Source organism: Hyaena hyaena, unplaced genomic scaffold (assembly GCF_003009895.1).
Source record: "Hyaena hyaena isolate Hyena2069 unplaced genomic scaffold, ASM300989v1 scaffold_471, whole genome shotgun sequence".
Taxonomy (NCBI): Eukaryota; Metazoa; Chordata; class Mammalia; order Carnivora; family Hyaenidae; genus Hyaena; species Hyaena hyaena.
This window is the reverse complement of record NW_024081102.1, coordinates 344,596-360,842: the sequence shown is the minus strand read 5'-3', so window position 1 is coordinate 360,842 and position 16,247 is coordinate 344,596. Positions and strand designations below refer to the sequence as shown.

Sequence of the window (16,247 nt, the reverse complement as noted above, 5' to 3'; positions counted from 1 at the left end):
ACAGTCTCCCATGCGGGTATAATTTTGGAAGTCAGCTGCCTAAAGGCAACTCAACCTTTGAAGCCAGGAAGCATGCTTATTCTTCCCAACAAAGGAGATGAACACATTAAATTCAGAAAAGCTACTGATGGTTCCTGTGTCCACGAGTCTTTGGTTATTATCAGAAATCAACTAGTGGAAAACCCTAAGGTACAACAGAAGTCCTCACAAAATTCAAGGGCAGGGTTCTGTTCTCGCACAAGCATCCCTATTTTCATGGCTTCATTTATTTAAAAAATTCTTTTAATGTTTTATTTTATTTTTGAGAGAGACAGAGCATGAGATGGGGAGAGGCAGAGAGAGAGGGAGACACAGAATCTGAAGCAGGCTCCAGGCTCTGAGCTGTCAGCACAGAGCCTGGAACTCACAGACTGTGAGATCATGACCTGACCCGAAGTTGGCTGGCTAACCGACTGAGCCACCCAGGCGCTCCTTCACGGTTTCATTCATAACTTAAGTCTGGTTGACCTGATGCACATGAGTCCTTACTCCCTTGAGGCATATCCATTTTATCCTGGCAAGCAGAGAAATTGCTATTTTGATCGATATATTTGAAATTATTTCATTGTAACTGTCCTTTCCCCCTGGGGTACCAACATCCTCTGGGAAATGCACGTATGAATACATGGAAACCAAGAGACATGAATGAGACCATAGGACAAAGCTCATCCATGACACATTCTGTTCTGTCTCATCCCCCGTTTGCTAGGAGAATGGAGCAATTTTAGGGATGCTGCACTATTAAGGAATCTATATTTTGGGAAATGGTATGAATATGTCCAAACAGGCTGGCTGGCGCAGTTGGTAGAGCATGCAACTCTTGATCTCAGGGTCATGACTTTGAGCCTGATGTGTGTGGAGCGAACTTAAATAAAAAAAAAAAACAAACCCACCAGACTCTAGATATTAACAGTCTCAAGACCAGACTTGCATCAAATAGGCAAAGACTATATCCAATATACTTTTCAACTGGATCTCTAAATGGTAGAACATGATGGTAACCACAAAAGCATGGCGCTAGGTGAGCTTGGATTTAGCGTCTCACAGAAGCGTGTGTATTTCCACTTATTTCCCTTGTGCATGTCCTCGTCTGTCTGGCCATCCCCATGACAGTGGCCGGTCACAGACCACGTTTCCTCTGCACACCTAGAGATCAGCGCTCCTCTGTTTCTCCACCCAGCGCAGTGCAGGCACACCATGTTTCTGGAAGAATCGACGATGAGAGATTCTTCACCCACCCCTCTGCTTGTTAAATTGCCCGGCTGAGGCTTCAGGTTTCAGTACACTAGCTCCCTTCTTGCCAAGGGGGCAAATATATCATAGGCTCCAAACATACTCAGATATGGGTCAGAGTTGCACTCAACACATGGACCCTGTTCCCTTCCACTGTCATTGCCATGTGAGAAGCCGCCTGAGAGCTCAGTACTGGTGCACTTTCCCTCCTCCTCCTCCTCCACCTTCAGATTGAAAATGAAGAAGGAAACAATAAACAAACTTGGTAAAAGTGGGCCTGGGGGGGTAGTGTTCCCCATAATGATACACATACTGTAGAGTGATCAGATCTTAGAGCTGGGTGAGTAAAAATGCACTTTCCTCACCCCAAAAGAACAGAAGACATGAATGTTTTGCCCTTCTCTTGGCTGCATTCTTCGAAGGATTTATCAGGAAAGCAAATGACAGTCTCACCAGCACCCCTCATGTTGTGTGCTGTGCAGGCGAGTGTGGTGCCATTCCCTGGCAGCTGAGACGACCGGGGCTCCTGAGGGTCAGGGTCAAGTTCTCAACCCAGCCTGCCGGGAGGTAAGGGGCATCACACAACGAGCGCCCCGGTGACCATGTAGGTTGTTTGTATGTGATGAATAGTAAAACCCTAAATTCTAGGATTATAAGGTTAGTCATTGTTTGGATGACACTTTTTTCACATATAAAACTCATTAGGGTCCAGGAGAGCAAGTGGCTGGTGGAATGAACCCAGAAGTGTTGTCCTTCCACGGAGGAGTACAAAATGTAAATTTACGTGAAATTCAAAATTTCAGGAACAAGGTAATTAGGGAATAATAATAATGGCTCTTCCTACAAGTCAGGCACTATTAAAAAAAAATTTTTTTTTAAATGTTTATTTATTTTTGAGAGAGACAGAGAAAGAGACAGAATCTGAAACAGGCTCCAGGCTCTGAGGTGTCAGCACAGAGCCTGACATGGGGCCTGAACTCTGAATGGCAAGATCATGACCTGAGCTAAAGTTGGCTGCTTAACCGACTGAGCCACCCAGGCGCTCCAAGTCAGGTATGGTTTTAAGTTCTTTCCTTGTATTAACTCATTTCCTCCTCATGTGAACCTTGCCAAGTTGGCACATCCATCCCATTTTGGAAGGCTAAAGGCTTGTCTGAGGTCCCATAACCAGTAAGTGGTAGAACCAGTGCTTGAACCCAGGAAATTGGCTCTAGAAATGACTGGCGAAAACACTAGGCTGAACTGTTTCTGATGTGAAAGCAAATTTTGTAAGAGCAAGCCTAGGGGACATAGCTCCCCATCAGCGTACACGGTCTACACTGGCTCCATCAAATAATCAACACAACTGCATGGGCTTAAGGCAATGAAGGCTCAGTTGTTTTCCCTGTGGTTGGTGACTGGCCAAGGGAAGCCAAGGGTATATAAAGGCTTCTGGACTTGTCTGGCCTCAAAACCTGAGCGCAAGAGGCAATTTTTCTGACAAAAAAATAATTCCATACGATGACACTATGGGCCCAACAACATGGTAACCTCTGAACTAACATTCTAGGAGAATGGAAGACCAAAGTTCCCTTGGTCCCAGATACGGTTTCCTCGTGGACCCCAAACAGCACAAAGAGAAAGCTTATTACCACCACAGAAACACTAGCGAAATCATGAAATCATAAACAGTGCTAACTGTGCCTTAAAACATCGCTGTTAGAATATAATTTTTTTTATCACATTTAGAGAATGTGAAAAATAGAAGAAGTTTCTAGGCAGGTGCTTAAGTCCAAATAAATGATTTGAAACATAGTTGCAAGAACAGACTATTAAAGAGACATTTGAATTCTTTAGCCTCTGGTTTCTTGCCTGTCCCATTGGGTAGGCAGGGAGAAAACAGAATAATAATGCTTTTTGTTTTGTTTTGTTTTTGGTACACAAAATAAATGAGGTAGTGGTGGTTCTTATTTACTAGGTTTCAAAATATGTAAAATTGTACACTTTAGGCTCAGAAACCAATTGCAAATAAAACACACATTTAAGTGCATATAAAAGTAAATCGAGATTATCTAACATAAAACTCCCCGAATGAAAGGCACTAAAAGCTTCAGGTTGTCATATATCAGGGAGAAAAAATTAGATAGTAGCTGACATCTCATAGAGAAAACATCGCCATGGAAACTACTTCAAGCTTGGGCATCTGAAGTGATAATTTGAGATACTCGAACAAAACTGCTGCTATTAGTTATAATTCAATTCAGATTGCCGCATGAATTTTCCAGGGGGGCTGGGCCCAGTGATGTATATGTGCCTTTGTTCTTTCCAACGTCTTTGTTTCACTTCACTTCATTCTCTCTTCCAGTCTGAGCTCGATGGCAGAAAATTATTATTTTTTTTTCAAATAATTTGTGTTAGCCATTCACTGCCGACTTGGTATTTTAGAAGCCTATGAAACCAAATGAGGGCCGGCTAGGATGCTGAGGCTATAGGGGAAGTTGCTTTCTTTTCAGAGAGGCGATGGCTGATCACATTTGCGGGGGGGAGAGACTGCTCAAGGCCAGCAGGTGTTGAGCCAGGCGAACAGAACGTGGCACGCATCCCCACGAGCCTCACTCTCGCATCTACACCTATGCCCTCACGTCAGGTTTTGCAGAAAGACAGCCAGCCCGAGTCCCACATTCAAGTGGGGAGGAGATTATGGATTTTTAGCTTCTGAGTTGAGAAATTCCACAAGCCTTACATTTGCAGCCTCTTTTTCTTTAATGTTTATTTTTGAAAGAGAGAGAGAGAGAGAGAGAGAGCAAGAGCGAGAGAGAGAGTGTGTGCAGGAGCAGGGGAGGGGCAGAGAGAGGGGGACAGAGGATCCAAAGCAGGCTCTGCACTGACAGCAGAAGGAGGTCGAAGTCACAACCATGAGATCATGACCTGAGCCGAAGTCGAAGTCAGGCACTTAACCAACGGAGCCACCCAGGTGCCCCAACATTTCCAGTTTCTTTTTTTTTTAAGTTTATTTATTTATTTTGAGAGAGAGTGAGCAGGGGAGGAGCAGAGAGAGAGGGAGAGAGAGGATCTGAAGCAGGCTCTGTGCTGTCAGTGCAGAGCCTGATGTGGGGCTCGAACCCACGAAACTATGAGATCAAGATCTGAGCCGAAGTCAGACACTTAACCGACTGAGCCACCCAGGTGCCTCCCAACATTTCTAGCTTCTTAAGTTAGAAAGCAAGTGGCAGCTGCTTGCTTCGGTGTTAGAGATCTAGTGAGAATAAGGTTAATTAGGTACAAATGAACAGAATATAGGAACTGGTCATTGTCTGCTACGTCTGTTTAAAAAATGAAAAAAATTTTTAAAAAATTTATTTTTGAAAGAGAGAGAGAGAGAAGCAGAGAGAGAGAAAGACACAGAATCTGAAGTAAGCCCCAGGCTCTGAGCTGTCAGCATACAGCCCAGTAAGGGGCTTGAACTCATGAATCATGAGATCATGACCTGAGCTGAAGCTGAACTGACTGAGCCACCCAGGCACCCCTGACTGTTTTAATGCCAACTTTACACAAAAGAACTGAACAGGCAATTGATTATATTAGATTCCCTCCTTCCATTTCTTTCTTTTAAAAAATTTTTTTTAATGTTTTATTTATTTCTGAGAGAGAGAGAGAGAGAGAGAGAGAGAGAGAGAGAGACAGTGTGAGCAGGGGAGGGTCAGAGAGAGAGGGAGACAGAATCTGAAACAGGATTCAGGCTCTGAGCTGTCAGCACAGAGCCCGATGTGGGGCTCGAACCCATGAACTGTGAGATCATAACCTGAGCCAAAGTCAGATGCTCAACCGACTGAGCCACCCAGGCGCCCCTCTTTCTTTTCTTTTTTTTTTTTTTAAAGCCAACTCTGAGTTGTCTCAATTACCTTTCAGGTAGAACGATTTACGGAGATTTCCAGACCAGGCTGGCATCACGTTCTTTTGTCTGGTTACCCATAAGCTATTTGAGTTGGAAATAGCTTGTCACTGACACAAGTTCAGACTTGATATTCCATGAAATAAACACAGGTCAGACACATGGCGTCCATTTTCACGGTAGACAGAGGCGTCCTCTTATTTCTCAGGTGGGCAAACTCTGTCTTCTTTCATGTTAGTTATAACCGTTGATGAGTCTGTTGTCAGAGCTGTTGCCGGATGATGTCACAGGCTCTTGTGAATCAGAGACGGCTCTCACGGGCTGACTCCCTCCACATGTGTGCAATCAGAGCCTTCCTCTGCCACAAGTGTAAATAAATCCATGCTGGTGTCATCAGGAGAGCAGAAGCCCCAGATCTGGGAGGATCTGATCGATTTACCCCTTTCCTGAGGGAAATCAGGGTTTCCGCCCCGCACTCAGCAGCAGCAGGGTCCCCCAGTCCCCTTCCAGGGCTGACCTTTCTCCTTAAACAGGGTCCCGGAGGTCAGGTGTGGAGAGTGTGCCTTGTGTAACTGGGGCTTCTCTAAGCTTTTCCTTCTTCCCTGTTCTTCACTCTGATGTGCCTTTAGGAGGCAACAAATTGATGGCCGAGTGCCGAGTGCTTCGGTTCAGAGCTTTCACGCCCGAGGGTGCCTACCAAGCACCTGGGATCTCACCTGGGATCTCGTGAAAATGTGGCTTCTGATGGAGTCCATCTCGGGTGGGGCCTGGGAGTCTGCATTTCTAACAGGCTGCCAGGGGGCTTGAATACATACCTCATCTCCAGCAGCAGAGCTTCAGGAGACCTTTGGTGGTTCCTATCTCTGGCTGTTCTTAAGCCTTCGTGTTTTAATTTCATGTGGTGCCAGAGAGGGAACAGAAATAATTCCTTCTGGGAGCCTGGGTTGAGTTTTCGTTTTTTTCCGCTGCATCATTTGTGTGCTTTCAGTGAGTTGCAGGACAGATGCCCCACGGTTCCATTTCCTCAGTCCTCTTCCTTCCAGCGTTGTGAACACGGTGTTTCAGCGCTGTGTTCAGCCTAGGAACCCTGCTTTCATTTCTGAGTTTAATTCTTGGGCATTTTGCATGCAGAGGAGGAGAGTCTATCACTAACCAATATTAACAGCAGTTTAATAAGAAAAGAACAGCCAAGGAGTTAAATAAATGGTTATCTTAGGCATGTCCTTGGAGACCTTTCTTGGTTAAAACAAAAACAAAACAAAACAAAACAAAACAAAAACAAAAACGGGGGCACCTGTCGGTTAAGCGTCTGACTTCAGCTCACGGTTCATGAGTTTGAGCCCCGCATCGGGCTCTGTGCTGAGAGCTCAGAGCCTGGAGCCTGCTTTGGATTCTGTGTCTCCCTCTCTCTCTACCCCTCCCCTACTTCTCTCTTTCTCTTTCTCTCTCAAAAATAAATAAAATTAAAAAAAATTAAAAAAAGAATACAAGTTGATTCTCTAAAGCAAGTGTATTGTTGGAAAAATATTGTGATGGCGGCACCAAGGTTCCTGATGTTACAGCCGCATTTGAAGGCACCTATAAGAGAGAACACAGTTTTCCAAATACTGGGTTGTTGCTTTTTCTGGAATTGATTTGTTTCTTGAAAGAATTCTTGTCTCCTATCTGCTGGTTCTTATACGGGTTGAGGTTGTGCTGTGAGAGAAGTCAGGCAGCTCGGGGTGGAAGGCAAGTGGCCACAGAGGAACGCGGTTGTCCAATATTCCAAAGCACCAGAGGGACTGTCACTTGATGACATGCTCGGTCACAGTTTACAGGTACACTTATCAAGCCTGGTGAACACACCGGTACATGGGGGTCTCAGCTAACACAATCGGTGGTTAGTTGTTGGCAAAGCAGTCTTAGCAAGAATCGGTCGTCTGCTCGACAGTGGAAAGAGCCTGTTTCCAACGAGAGGATGGCTGAGAAAACAGCGATGGCATGAAGACACCGAGTGTAGTGAACAGGCCAAAAATGCATCCTTTAAAGACATTTCCTGCTGTATTTCCTCTCCTCCCTGACTGGTGTTTGAGCTGGCACCATTCAGGAGGCCAACATCCTCAGGAGACCTTGAAGCTGTGGTCTCCAGGCTTCTGCTGAGAAACAACACCCACTAGGCATTACACAAGTCTCAGCAAAGGCTCTGAGCTTCCAGAATTTATGGTGTGGAAGCTTGGTGAAAGTAACTTTTTTTATCACCTGAAATCTACCCAAGACCTGAGTTTCATTGTTTGTGAGAATATTTAGGCACATTCAATCATTGAGGAATCAGGCAAGGATGAATGTATCCCCTTACTCCCCCTTTATGGAAATCTCTAGTAAATTCAAAGGCCATAATTTGACTGTGGGTAGCTCTTTTGGAAGCAGCTAAGTATTATTGATTTGCTTTTGCCACCGTCATAGGCCTTTCCAGGTAGCGCAGCAAAAAATCAAGTGCATTTCGAAAAACATTTAATCTGCTATAACATCTATATCTTGACTTGCAGAAAATGCGGCCTTCTGTTCCCTGCTCACTGTGGGCTGGCTCTGTGAATATCCACGTGCTTTGAGCTTTGTAGGAGTTCATGTTATAACTGCTATTTCTTTCTTTCTTTCATGTTTGTTTATTTATTTTGTGTGTGTGTGAGAGAGACAGTGCAAGTAGGGACACGGGGGGGGGAGAGGGGGGAGAGAGAGAGAGTGAGAGAGAGAGACAGAGAGACAGAGAGAGAGAGAGAGAATCCTAAGCAGGCTCCACTCCCAGCATGGAATTTGACATGGGGTTTGATCCCACGACTGTGGGATCATGACCTGAGCTAAAATCGAGAGTCGGACACTTAACTGACTGGGCCACCCAGGTGCCCCACTGCTATTTCATCAAAATGTAAAATTAGCCCTTTTTATCCCTAAGAGCTCAGAAACCAGTCTATAGGTAAGCAGTGGGTCTCATAACACAATGGCATTTATCCCTCACAGTGTGCTGACTGGGTTCTGACTCCACTGTGTGGTCTATTGGAAGGGCGGCATGTGTGAGGAGACATACAGTACTTTAAAAATTAATTCTGCATATATTAAGTCTTTTATCAATGCCCAGCCAGGCTCTTGCTTTTGAAATACTCCTCTTGGCTACATTAGCTCAAGTGAATTTCTAATTCCAATCCCAAGACAATGCCTCTTCCTCCAGGAAGGCTGACCTCATAAAACTGAATATACAGCTCTCATTCTAGAGATTTCTGCTGCCTTTTGAACTGTTCCCTTCTTGGGAGCTCTAACATCGGATCTCAGAAGACAGCCATCTTTGCAGCTGGCAGGTGGAATGACTAAGGATCATCAAAAAGAACCTTGTACAACCAGTGAAAGCTTCCCAGTGTCTCCCACAAGTGGATTCCTCGCCAGTGCTGGCTCACATCATTACCAAAACGGGATAAACTTCCCGCACCAGCCATGTGGCTCTGACGCAGCTCTTCTTATTCATGTCAGCCGAGCGTGAAAAAATATTTAATAGGCGCTAGCAGTCTTGGGCATGATTTCTTCCCCATCGAAAACGAGAAAGTGGGAAGAAAGAGGAAGGTGTGGTTAGCAGCAGGGATTTCACCTCTAGGGACACAAGCGATTATTTCAGACTTCTGCATTATATTTAAGAGATGTCAGAAGGTAGGAACACCATTCTGAATAGGGATTGAAAGTCTTTTAGATTTAGAATTTCTATGGAGAGGAAGGAAAAATGGAAAAAGCACTGCGTCTGGAGTATACCTGAATTTTAGACCTGATAATGCTATTTTCTGTATAGTTTTGAGCAAGCTGCTGTCAACACTGGGGCCACTCTCTCAGTCCTGACTACACACTCGGAATCTCTCAGGGATAGGAACAGGCACTGGGAGTTTTTAAAAACTGCCCCAGTTGTGCTAACGTGTAGCCAGAGCTGATGATGGAATGAATGCATTTATTTTGTGAGTCAATTTTCTTATCTTTTTAAAAAAATATTTATTTTGCGAGGGAGAGAGAGCGTGTGCGCGCATGTGTACATGTGCAGGGCAGGGCAGAGACAGAGAGAGAGAGAGAGAGAGGGAGAGAGAGAATCCCAAGCAGGCTCCACACTGTCAGCGCAGAGCCTGAGGTAAGACTTGAACTCATGAACTGCAAGATCATGATCTTGGCTGAAATCACAAGTTGGACGCCTAACCAATTAAGCCACCCAGGCACCCTGGTTTTTCTTATCTTTAAGAAAATGTGGCTAATATCATCCACACATACCACATAGGGCCGCTGTCAGGATAAAACAAAACCAGGGACTGAAAGCGTTTTCACCATTAAACTCATTCACAAATCTAAGCTATCATTTCTGTCTTTATCCTTTCCAGTCTTCTAAAAGTTAAAACTCCTGAGTAATTGCTTGGAAATCACGTTTGGCCTAAGGGAGAAATTTCAGAGCAACCCGTCTCCCTATGTAGAAAATAATTGCAACCACATTCACCTGGATTTTTATGTATGTTTAACATTTTTAAAATGTTTTAGTTATTTCTGAGAGAGAGAGAGGGAGAGAGAGAGAGAAAGACAGTGTGAGCAGGGGAGGGTCAGAGAGACAGATGAAGACTCAGAATCTGAAGCAGGCTCCAGGCTCTAAGCTGGCAGTCAGCACAGAGCCTGACGCAGGGCTCGAACCCACGAACCGTGAGATCATGACCTGAGCCAAAGTCGGACGCTCAACTGACTGAGCCACCCAGGCGCCCCAAAAGTTTGACATTTTAACATAAAGTTGATATAAACTTTTTTCCCCCAAAGCCTTCCAGGGTTACTCTCTGGCGGGAACTCAGCAGCAGAGTCGAGAATCCCCCCTGGGTCTTTAGACATTTCTGAGTAGTCTGTGCAGAGCCTGGGAATCAATCGAAGATCTCTCCAAATGAGTGAAACAGCTTGTCACTTATTTGTTACTGGTGTTTAGAGGGACCTTCCCCTGAAAGGTGGATGGCATGGGGTCAAACACTTCAACTGAATAATGTTTCTGGGACTTTCAAAATCAGAGGCAAGGACATAAGGCCCTGATTTGCCAGCAAAGATAGAATTAGCATTTCCAGGGGGGTGACGAGCTGGGATTCACGCAGGGGTTCTGACAATAGTCTCCGAGCGATGGAGTCCGTAAAGGAAGGCGTGCTGGATTCATCTGGAAGATGTTGTGCCCCCCGAATGCCTCCAAGGGGTGTGCATGGAGGTTCAAAGACACAGCACAGGAGGAAACTTCAGACAGGGGTCTCGTGGAGCCAAGGTCAGACTCAGACATCCCTGGACCACACTGAATTCAAATCTGCTTCACTTGTGTGGGCCTCTCGTAATGTTGCTACGACACAAGAATGAGGCAAAAATGAATCGTGGGGCCTGCTGGAGTCGGCGGTTCTGCTGTGCACAGGGAGTCACCATAGCAACGTGCTAGGTGGTCCCTGCCCTTCCCGGCCCTCTGTGAGGACAGCCAGGGTCAGATCAGAGAGCCGGGGCTCTAAGGACGGGGCCAGGTGTGCAGAGCAGAGACAATCCGAGCCTTCTTGGCTTTCAAATCTGTTGCGAGGGACAAGGGGAAAGGAAGACAGCAAGAGAAGCAGAGGGAAACTGGATGGAAAGAGAAGCCCACGTGAGGGGGAAAGAAGGGCCTGACACGTTGTCCCGAAGCTGGGTGTCCGAGCCCTTTTGGATTTTTCCATAGTGGAGCTCCAGAGAGTTCAACAGTCCAGGTTAGGAAAGAATGAAAGCTTTGGGGAAGGCAGCCCTCTGGCCCTGTCAGGCACCGGAGCCATTAGGAAGTAGCAGGTGTGAGGAGGGACGGTCTGCAGGGGTGAGGCTGAAAGGGGGTAACATCCCTCATTTCTTCACCAAGGGCCCCCACGGCTTCACAAAGTACAAGCCACCACATCTGTTCTGTCAGTGACTTGGGAAGGCTGTGTGGGCTCTAGAGGCTTCTCAGGTGCCTGAGTTGAAAGTATTCACACCGAGACATTGCATCTGGAATCTGCCATCTGGGAGGTGAGGTCAGGAGTGGGTCTTGGGCTTGGAGCTTAGATTTGTGAACTTTGGGTCACATTTCTCTGTAGAGGATGCCACACACACTCCAGTAATGAAAATGAGAGCACTGAACATTCAGATTACAAAGTTAAAGAGCAGTAGATATATACTCAAGAAATCAAGATAAAAGCATCTGGTAAAAGAAAAGAGAATAATGGTAGAACTAATAAATAAATCCAGAGCTCATTCTTTGAGGGGAAAAAGTGAGATACTCTAATGAAGAAGGAAAGGGGGAAAACCTAAACGTAGTATAAAATATTTGAATAAGAAAATTTCTAGAGAATGAAATTAATTATAAAAACTTACTTTGGTCCACTCTATGGAAATGAATTTGAAAACCTGGATTATAAGCACACATTTCTGGAAAAATACAATATAACAGAAATTACTGTAGATGGGGGAGAAAATCTAATTAAACCAATTATCATAAAGAAAATTGAGGGTTGTCAAAGAGGTATGCCCACACAAAAACAAACAAAAACAAGCTAGTAGGCTCCATTGGTTTTACAGGTTAAGTCTACTGAAATTTTAAAAAAATGTTTATTCAATTTTGAGAGAGAGACAGCACATTAGCAGGGAGGGGCAGAGAGAGAGGGAAACACAGAATCTGTAGTAGGCTCCAGGCTCTGAGCTGTCAGCACAGAGCCCAATGTGGGGCTCAAACTCATGAGATGTGAGATCATGACCTGAGCTAAAGGCAGACGTCTAACAGACTAAACCACCTAGGTGTCCCGGGGGTAAGTCTATTAAACTTACAAGGTACAGGTGATGCTCCAAGGCTACTTATATCCTTGCCACTGACAGTGAGGTTCATGGACCCAAAGTATCAGCATCATGTGGGGGCTTGTTAGAAATGCAGGCTCTCAAATGCCTTCTCTGACCAACTGAATCTTATTCAATTTCCCCAGGTGATTCTAAGCTCAGTTCAAGTTTGGATGACACTGTTTGTTATTCCACTAGCTGGAGGGTAATGGACAAATCCAGCATCACGTGACTTGGGATCCTAAGACTGAAATCATGGTGTCGGCAAGGCTGAGTTCTTGTCCGGAAGCTCTAAAGAAACATTTGTTTCCCAGCTCATTCTTGTTGTTGGCAGAACTCAGCCTTGGTGGTGGCAGGAGTGAGGTCCAGGTTTTCTTTCTGGTCAGTCTGAGACTGCTCTCCTTGAGGCCTCCCACATTTCTTCCTGGGTGGCTCCTTTTCATGAAGCTGGGGTAAGTTTAAAACCCATATCTGCCTCCCCCGCCCCCAGCAAAAAAGTAAAAGGATTCTATAAACATATTTCACCCAAGAATTATTAAGGTAAAAACAAACAAAAACCAAGCTACTAAACAAAGTTTTAGTAAAATTACTTTAGTTATACCTTTAGTCAATGTCTTTCCATGACTAAATGTGGTTAATGCTAGGAATGAAAGCTTGGTTCACTATTTGGAGATCTATTACTATAATTCACCCCATTACTTTATCACAGAAGAGAAAGAACATGATCATGTCCATAGATGTTGAAGTGGCATTAGATACTATTTAATACTTAACTCTGATAAGACTTATCCAAGCAAGAATCCTTAAAATATGTATACGTGTAAGAGATGTTACATATCAGGTAGATTTCTAAGACAGCCCTGGGTGCACACGTACCTTGTCTCATTTATATTTAATCAAATATTCATCTGGTGTCGCCAAGAAGAATTTTGCCAGCGTAATTTGGTGCCAAATTAGCTAACCTTAAGAGGAGGCTTTTTTGTTTGTTTTTGTCTTTAATTGCTTTTGGGTTTTGTGCCTTGACAGAAAAAGAGAAACAACTTAGAAATTTATCAGGAAATGTTTTAAAGTTATATCTACATGGGGGTGCTTGGGTGGCTCAGTTGGTTAATCATCCGATTTCGGCTTGGGTCATGATCTCACGGTCCGTGAGTCTGAGCCCCACACCAGGCTCTGTGCTGACATCTCAGAGCCTGGAGCCTGCTTCTGATCCTGTGTCTCCCTCTGTCTCTGCCTCTCCCCCATTCACGCTCTGTCTCTCTCTCCCTCTCTCAAAAATAGATAAACTTAAAAAAAAAAAAAATAAAGTTATATCTATATGAATGTTGTATAATGGAAAGACAATAAATGTAAAGACATTTGCTTGCTGGACAGGGAAACATTGTTTGTATAGATGTCCATTTTCCTGCAATTAATTTACACATAAAATTCAATCTCAATTCTAGAGAATCCCAATGAAATGACAGGAATTCTTTTTTTTTTTTTTTTTTTTTAATTTCTAGGAGAGAGAGAGAGAGAGACAGCATGAGCTGGGGATGGTCAGAGAGAGAGGGAGTCACAGACTGAAACAGGCTCCAGGCTCTGAGCTGGCAGTCAGCACAGAGCCCGATGCGGGGCTCGAACCCACGAATCGTGAGATCGTGACCTGAGCGAAAGTCGGACACTTAACCGACTAAGCCACCCAGGCGCCCCGAAATGACAGGAATTCTAACATCACATGGGAAGAGTCAGTGTGCAAGGATTGGAAAATTTTGAAAAAAGAATAAAAGGGAAAGCAACCTTATGAAATATTAAATGCTGTTACAAAAGCTCAGTCACTGTCATAGCTTGTTGCTGTCTCATGAGCAGTCAGGTCAACATAATAGATCAGGAAGTCCAGATACCTGGGTGGCTCAGTTGGTTAGGTGTCTGACTCTGATCTCTGTCATGATCTCAGTTTGTGAGTTTGAGCCTCGTGTCGGGCTCTGTGGTGATAGTGTGGAGACTGCTTGGGATTCTCTCTCCCCTTCTCTCCCTGCCCCTCCCCCGCTTGTGTGCTCTCTTTCTCTCTCTCTCAAAATAAATACACTTAAAAAATATAAAGGGCAATTGTGAATATGATAAAGGTAGAGGAGAGAACAAAAGCTCACCAACTGTACCAGAACAATTGGTTGGCCAACTGGGAAAAAATAAAGTGGGATTCCTACCTTCCTCCTTCCATCCAAATAAATTCTAAGTGGATTAAATATGTGAATCTTACAAATACAACAAAGTCATTAGAAAAATATGTGAAATAATTAAAATAGTTTCTGAATGCAGAAGGCATGATACAAAACTCAAACATCACAAAACACTATATTTCATCCTGTAAAATTTAAAAATGATTACATGGAAAAAACCTCATACATTCAAACACTAGAGATCAAACTAGGAAATCATTCAAACATGTCACAAAATACTAATTTACTCAACATATAAAGGTTTCTTGTAAGTCAAGTAGGAAATGACCAGCAAGCAAAGAGGCAAGACTATAAATACATAAATAACTCTTTGGTCAAAGAATGGAAACGGTCCAGAGAAAAATAACTACGAGTGACTTGTTAACAGACGCAAAGAGACTTAATCTTCCTCGCGATTAATGAAACCCAAATTAAAACAATTAGATTTCTTTTTCTTTTTTTTCAAGTAAGATATGGCAAAATTCAAAAGAGCATTCAACGTACTAGGCTGGTGAGTGTGTGGGGAAAGAAACACTCATACCTGGCTGGATAGGAGGCACTCTATCTGTGGAGGGTGATATACAACAGCTATCAAAATTAAAAATGCATCCCCCGACCCAACGAAATCATGTGTACAAAGCTATTCATTACAGAAACAAAAGTTGGGAATGATGTCAATGACTGTGTGACTGCAAATTGGGAACTCTGGTGTTGTACGTGACTTAGGCTCACATAAATATGTTGGGTACTTCCACAGCAAAGGACGATTTGGGCCATTTGCAGGAAGAGCACACATTTAAAAAGGGAGTGATAATTATTCCTTGCACTTGAATAAATGTGTAGTGTTTCGGTCACCGAAGGAAACAAAACCCACAAAATGTAATAAAAAGATTGGGTATCACAGATTAAATGCATTAATCATGCAATCTTAGCATAAGGATGAAGACAGGGATCTGCTCCGAAATAATTAAGATGTAATTATAAGAGCTGGAACAATTATTTTAAGTGCTTGCAGGTGGTAAAGAAAACCAACTATCAGCTTGTAATTATGGAGGAAACTGAATAGATCAATGCGGCTTTAAAATGTTCATTACATCCATACTCCTTTGCGCATGAAGATATAGAAATATTTTCATCTTCAGATGGTGGAAAGGAAATTTGGAATACAGACAAGAAATCGAGTTATTAAAAATCATGGCAGTAGAGGTAGGGGCGCCTTTAGAAATCAACTTGTACTTTCCAGTGCTAAAATACCTTTGAGCATTGCAACAACCTCAGACCTCGTGGCAAGTGCCCGGCGAACTGTATTCTGGGATCTGGAAGGTGTGGGGCTGCTGTACGGAGCCATCCCAAGGCCCATATTCCATCCAGTTCCTGTTTATTTGGGAGAAGAACCACATTCCTCAGAGGACTGGTTTTTCAGTTGTTCTGCGAGCCTGAGTGAATCCACTGGACAAGCATGGGTTTGGATCCCCTGGATTCCTGATCTATGACCTTGGGTCTGGGTGGGAGGAGCACTGGGCTGTGTTAATGGTTTTCCACTCTGCTTGACGCTTTAGGACTCTCTGTGTCCTGCCTGCTTCCCTCCCAGAGGCTGTGAGGATTCTGCTAAGAAGCCTCTCAGGATTCCATGTGGGTTAGCTTTAGGGTGGGAGCCCAATGGCTCCAGAGCAGGGCAGGTACTAGGAGTTCTGATACCAGCACCTTCTTGAGGCTGATTCCCTGGGGTCTCCCTGGGGTGCAATGCACCTGTCCCATATCGTGCAATGTGTGCTGAAAATAGACTCTGGATGTACTAGGGTTCCTGGAAGATAGGAACTACTTATAATCTTTATTTTACTTTTTTGCAAGGGGGAGGAGGAGGAGCAAAGAGAGAGAGGGACAGAGGATTTGAAGCTGGCTCTGTGCTGACAATGGGGCTCAAACTCATGAACCACAAGATCATGACCTGAGCTGAAGTTGGACACTTAACCAACCAACTGAGCCACCCAGGTGCCCCCTATTTTTAAAAAAGAGTCCACGATGTATTCTGTATCAAATGTCATGAATGGGATAAGACGCCCCGACACTTAATA

General features: G+C 44.2%; 1 protein-coding gene across 1 annotated transcript in view; it reads right to left on the bottom strand.

Annotated features, from left to right (window-relative positions):
- CNTNAP2 (contactin associated protein 2) overlaps positions 1–16,247 on the bottom strand; it is a gene marked incomplete at its 5' end in the record, with an annotated part of 359,481 nt that overhangs the window by 11,018 nt on the left and 332,216 nt on the right. The gene's annotated exons all lie outside the window — the stretch shown is intronic.